The 6833-nt window shown below is 40.0% G+C and overlaps 1 pseudogene; it reads right to left on the bottom strand.

Annotated features, from left to right (window-relative positions):
* Positions 1-269: 269 nt before the first annotated feature.
* LOC143549562 (uncharacterized) lies at positions 270-2965 on the bottom strand (annotated as a pseudogene).
* Between the last annotated feature and the right edge of the window lie 3868 nt (positions 2966-6833).

Here is a 6833-nt window from a genome sequence, read left to right as displayed (position 1 = left end):
CTGTCACTTTGAGCGTGTACGCTAATTCTGTAAAACACAAGTAATCAAAATGTTAATTAAATTAAGCTTTAAGTTTCTGAATGTGCGCGGCTAAAGAAACACCACTTACACACTATCCAGGCACCACTTGTGTGTCATACGGGTTGTATGACGTCATATCGGTCATATGACGGCCAAAAAACAGTCATATGGGCCGTTTGAGGTCCCGTTTAACTATACGGCCCTTATCATGTGTTTGACTCATACAAAGTCATTTGGCCATATGACTATTTTTTTTAGCTTACCCTTATGAACAAATAAAAAAAATAAAAAAACTCACCAGGCGCGATATAACCGTGTGTCCCGACAAAACAGTTGGAGTCCGACCCTAAACATTCCTTGTCCGCGATCCTCGCCACCCCAAAATCAGCAATCTTTGCCTCGAAATCTCCATCAAGCAAAATGTTACTCGACTTAATATCGTGGTGCAATATAGCCGGAGTACAATCATGGTGCAAATAAGCAATCCCTTTCGCAGCCCCACACGCAATCTTATACCTTCGAGCCCAATCCAACTCAGGCTGCCCATTCTTCACAACCCGACCCAAAGCCTTGTATACGTTCCCATTAACCATATGCTCAAAAACCAAAAAACTCGAACCGCCTTTCATCAAACACGCATAAAGTTTAAGTATATTGCGGTGACGGATCTTCCCAAGGATCCCGATTTCGGCTGCCACAACTTGCAACTTATTCCCCTTCCCGATTTGCTTAACCGCAACCGTTAGCCCAGACCGTTTTGACTCGACCCGATACACTTTCCCGGTCCCACCTACTCCAATCAAGTTTCCTTCATCCAAATCACAAAGCTCATCAACATCAAATTCAATTTGATGAAAATTTTCAAGTTTCCAATTCGGGTTTCCGGCCCCTTTCTCCTCATCAAACCCGTTTTTGGTGTCGGCTTTTTCACGACGAGTCTTGACGCTATTGTAACTTGCATACATAAACCCTCCTAAGAGCACCATCAAACTGAAGATTATAACACAAAACATAACTAGTTTACCTTTGTTGATTTCGCGACCGTGATGTTTACCGTCGCAAATATCCAACCCCAAATTCACTCTCCGGCCCGAATTCTCATTAACACAAAGTTTCTCATTACCCGCAAATGCGTCGTCTCCTCCCATAGTCAAAAGATCAGGCGGGATCTGTCCCGACAAACGATTAACCGAAAAATCAATCGAACTTAACCTTAACCTTCTAAGGTTATCCGGTATCACACCCGTCAACAAATTTCGCGACAAGTTAAGCGCATTTAACGACGCCATATCCGCCAAACTGTCGGGAATGCTTCCGGTTAACAAATTCCGCGCCAAATTCAAATCAACTAGCTTATCACATTCACCAAGCTCAACCGGAATCGAACCCGAAAACATATTATTCTCCAGATGCAAATACGATAACTGCTTTAAATTCTCGATATTCTTTGGGATTTCACCGGAGAATTTGTTGTTTGAAGAATCAATCTTTTCGAGGCGAGTCAGTTGACCGATTTCCGACGGAGTTGACCGGAAAACAAATTATCAAAAAGTAACAATTGGGTCAAACCGGTGGATATTCCGATGACCGGAGATATTTTTCCGGTGAACATATTATCACTAAGATCCAACATCTCAACATTCGGTAACCCCCAAAACCCATACGGAACATCACCGGATAACAAATTCTGACTAACCCGAAACCGCAATAAAGATTTACACTCTGCATAACTCTCTGGCAGCGCGCCCGAAAACTTATTATCAAGCGCTAAAAGCTTCTGAAGCTTCCCGGACCCACATAAGAACCGCGGAAGCTCACCGGAGAATTTATTCTCCGATATATCGAAAAGAACCAACGGCGCGAACTTCCCAAAGCTCCCCGGAAACTCGCCGGAGAAATTATTCCGGTAAATCGAAAACCCCTTTAAATACTTCATATCACCAAACCCCGCCGGCAATTCACCAAAGAACCGATTCGTATTACCCTCGAACACCGTCAAATTCTTCAAATTCCCAATTTCCACCGGCAATTCACCGGTCAACCGGTTTCTCGAAACATCAATTTCTTGAAGTAAAGTCAACCCGCCAATCTCCTGCGGGATTACGCCGGTCAACTCATTATCTGCAAGCTCAATTTTGAAAAGACTTTCCATATTTTTTATACTCGCCGGAATCTCGCCGGAAAGTTTATTTCCGGCGAGATCCAACGTTCCTAATTTCTTCAATTCAAATATCGAATTCGGGATTTGACCGGTCAACTGGCAGCCGCTTAAATAAAGCCAATTTAAATCCTTTAATAACCCGATATTATCCGGTATCAATCCTTCTTCATAATTATTATCACCTAATCCGAGTGAAGTCAACGCAGTCAACTTCCCGGTCCAATTCGGCAACTTCCCGGTGAAATAATTATCCGAAACATCAAGAATCTCCAACCCGATAAGCCCCGAAAGATCGGGTACCTCTCCGGTCATATTATTCGCGGTCAAGTTCAAAACTTTAAGCTCCGTACAGTTCACAATACTCGCCGGAATCTCGCCGGAGATGTAATTCGACGGCAGGATTAAAGACTTCAATTTAAGGAGACCGGAAATCGCCGGCGAGATTGTTCCGGTGAGGTATTTGTAATTCAAGTCGATTTCGGTGACCCGACCCGACTCGTTTTCGCACCGGATGCCGTGGAAGTGGCATGGGGAGTCACCGGGTACCCATGAGTGTAAGTGGTTTAATGGGTCTTTAAGGTGTGATTTGAATTCGAGCAGTGCGTTGACTTCTGGTGTTGCCGGAGATGAGGATAATGTTGGCCGGAAAAAGACGCCGGCGAAGGATAATAATAATATTATGATGGAAGTTGTGATTTGGCGGGAAGGGGGTGTGAAGGGTAGTTTTGACATTTTGGGAAACGTGTAGGGGCTAATTGGTCATTTGGAAGGAAGATGAGTGTTGTGTTGTGTTGTGTTGTCAGCTTGGATGCTCCATTATTGGTTGTAGAGGGTGCAGTGTCCTGTTAGAAAACATTAAAATGTTATGGTTATCATTTCATCTATCATTTAATATATATTCTATTCATATTGATAAAACAAAAGAAGAAGAATGTACTATACCGACATAAAATTAATTTAGAATATGTACATCAATCCATTTAGGCTAAAAAAAAGGCAGATCATGTAAAATTTCTATCTTCACATAAAAAATTACAATAAAAACCACTATTTTTTCTCTCTCGTATTTAATTAAATAATAATTTTTATACCTTTATTATTATGTTATCTGTTTACTTAACTCACGACCATTTTCGACAAATATTAAAATATTATAGGAGGTGAACAATACATTTTCAACTATACAGAAAAATCACTGTATTTTCTCTCTTATCTACTCACAACTCCTTAAACCACCCTCTGTATTATAAAAACCCCCCTCATAAAAGATGAGGGATATGAAGTGAATGCTCTTATATTAGACTAGATATATTCAATTATTATATTTCTATTATGCTTAATTAAAGCGCAACTGAATTAAGGAAATGAAGGGAAACAACTAGGCTATATAACCAGTGTTTTAAAAGCTGGCACGTACCGGTCGGTTGAAACGGTTAAACCGGATTTCGTACAGCATACTGGTATTTTGAGCCCGGTATTTTTGATAAGTGTGCTAGAACATCGAACATGTGTAACATCCTAAAATTTATAATGTTGAATAAAGGAAGTTATGTTTAGTGATTTCGCGTAATTGATTAATATCGGGTAGGAGCGGGTCTTGGACTTGGATTAATTGAGATGGGTTAAATGAGAATGGGATTTCAGGGATATAAATACCCCCAAAATCCCAAAATATCTTCATTTTCCCCCACTCTCCTAAACACACACATACACACACACCAAGCACTCCCAAAACCGCCGCCGGCCGGGCCGAGAAAGAAGGAAGGATCGAGCGAGGTCCGGGTAAGAGAGAAAGATTAGTGGTGATACCAAGATAAACGAGATCCAAACAAGCTCAAAATGTATGATTCTTGATCTTGGAAGTTTAAAGATCCGAGCTTTTAGTGTATAAACGACCGAAAATGGTCGGGAAGTGTAGTGGGTGGTATTGAACCTTAACAAGGGTGTTAAAATCGCCCGAAATGTTGATCAGAAACCGAAACAGCGGACATCTGGGCAACTTCGCCTTCATCTGGGCAACTTCGCCTTCATCTGGGCAACTTCGCCTTCAAGCGATGAACTTCGCCTGCAAGCTAAGTTCGCCTGATGAACTTCGCCTGCAAGCTAAGTTCGCCTGATGACAAGTTCGCCTGAGGTTTAAGTTCGCCTAAAGCTAAGTTCGCCTGAGGTTTAACTTCGCCTAAAGCCAAGTTCGCCTGAGGTTTAACTTCGCCTAAAGCCAAGTTCGCCTGAGGTTTAACTTCGCCTAAAGCCAAGTTCGCCTGAGGTTTAACTTCGCCTAAAGCCAAGTTCGTTTAGAAAATAAATTTAAAATCTAATGAAAAATGTGTTAAGACAGTTAATGGAAATAAAATTTTTCCAAGCTGACCTGGCAGCTCGACCCCAGCCAGGGGCTCTGCCCCTTGGACCCTGCTAGGGGCTGCCGCCCCTAGACCCCGCTGCCAGGGGCGCTGCCCCCGGACCCCCGTTCGTTGTGGGTCATATAAAGACAGAAATACATTATAAGTAGTGATAGTTAAATTGATATGTATACTTGATATACAGTCAGCCGTGCACAACTGAAGAAAGGGATTACGATCAACGGAGAACGTAACCGTATTCAGGTGAGTTTCTAGCCCCATTTATGTGTTATGTTTTCGGGGCTGTGTGCATACTCAACATGTTTGTTAATACACTTATCCTAAGAGATAAGTGTATGCCTTATGTGGATAATGTGAAATGTATGAATAATTGCTTGATGGTACGTGAACGATCTTCGGATATTGCACGTACTGTCAGGTTGTAACGCTATGTATAAGGTAAGTATGTTATGTATGTTTATGTGTATGAACATGATAGAGATAATAGAAGAAAGAAATGATAATGTATGATTGTATGGTTACGAAAAGGGTACCGAGCCCTAATAATACTCGAGGTATGATGTATGGTTGTATGGTAACGAAGAGGGAATCGAACCCTACTAATATTCGAGGAAGAAGGGTACCGAGCCCTAATAATACTCGAGGAAAGAGGGTACCGAGCCCTAATAATACTCGAGGAAAGAGGGTACCGAGCCCTATTAATACTCGAGGAAAGAGGGTACCGAGCCCTAATAATACTCGAGGAATGTAGGGCGTAATGCTCTTTATAACATAAGATATGAAAGTAAGTTAATACAAAAGAAAGTAAGAAAGTATGAAAGTAAGAAAGTATGAATGTAAGAAAGTATGAAAGTATGAAAGTATAAAAGTATGAATGAAAAAATATAATGTCACGTGAATGGTATGACTATGTGATTATCTAGAACTCACTCAGCGTAGCTGACTTTTAGTATGCACGCAGGTGAGTAGGATGATGCAGCTCGCTTGAGGAGACACATGGCACTGAACAAGAATCTGGCATCTGAAGACCTATGATGTGTTAATTTTAATGTTTTAATGTGAAAGACAATAAATGTTTTGAGACAAGTTATGAATTATGTAAAGTTTTATGAAAGTTTTATATTCCGCGTAAATGTTTTAATTAACTCTGATATTTAGAACTGTGTTTATGAGTAAATCCAACACGAAAGTAGGGTTACCGGTAACGGGGCCTTACAACATGCGGTTTTTTTTCCCTAAAATACCGGTTTTTACCGGCAAACCGGTTTTAAGCCCAATAACTTTTTGATATTTGCAGCCCATATATTTTCAAAATTACTTTTAACTTAGTGATTAACATTGAAACGTGTAAACTTTAGGATTATTTTTTGAAAATTGAGTGCTTTTTTATTATTCTTTTTATTATAGATTAACTTTTGGATTATTTTTATTATTGAATCATGTATTTTGGGTTGTTTTTGAAGTTGAAGTTACATTTATATGAAATTACAAGATAAACTAGTCAACCAGTTGAGCCCTCATTTCAACCGATTGTACTATTTTTTAACCCAATCTGGTATGGATTAAAAACTAGTTTTTCAAACTTTGATATGTATTATCAACTTGATCCAAAACTATCTATGGCTAATATATTATACATATTAATATGTTGACTGTTATAGCCCTGCTTGCGGTGCGCACATATGATGTATATATGTGTGAACCCTCGGGTGGGCAAAAGTGAAATTGCACTAATTTTGACGTTATTTTACTAATCTCGTGAAAATAACGTTAAAAGTGACGGACGGTTAATCAGGCATCATGTAATGGCTTTGATAGCCGAAAGACAAGGGTACATGCACCGATCAGCCGGTCCCGATGATTGAGTGCTATGTGCCTTATGTTCAAGGCTTGATGCAAAACTACTATCGAGCCGGGGGTCTCACCGGAAGCAGCCTCTCTATCCTTATGGGGTAGAGGTAAGGCTGTCTACATCTTACCCTCCTCAGACCCTACCATAGCTTTGCTATTGGTGGGATATACTGAGTACGATGATGATGAATATGTTGACTGTTATATATTGGCAGCTTAAATGGATGCGCTTAACACTTGTATTTTAGAAGCTTGATTTACATATGTATGTTACTATTATCTTGGCATCTTGTATTTATTTTGGACAGTCTTTTTTAATTAAATTTTTAGTGTATTTTAGATAACTTGTATAAAAGCCCAGACAGGTTCAAAAAACCCAAATCGTTAAACCAAACTATTAGTAACAGTTCAGTTTCTGTTTTTAATAATAAAAAGATCGC

The sequence above is a fragment of the Bidens hawaiensis genome, unplaced genomic scaffold (assembly GCF_021521415.1).
Source record: "Bidens hawaiensis isolate Kalapana, Puna unplaced genomic scaffold, B.hawaiensis_p1.1 tig00015640_1, whole genome shotgun sequence".
Taxonomy (NCBI): domain Eukaryota; kingdom Viridiplantae; phylum Streptophyta; class Magnoliopsida; order Asterales; family Asteraceae; genus Bidens; species Bidens hawaiensis.
Note: the sequence above shows the minus strand (reverse complement) of the source record. Positions and strands in the feature narration are given on the sequence as shown.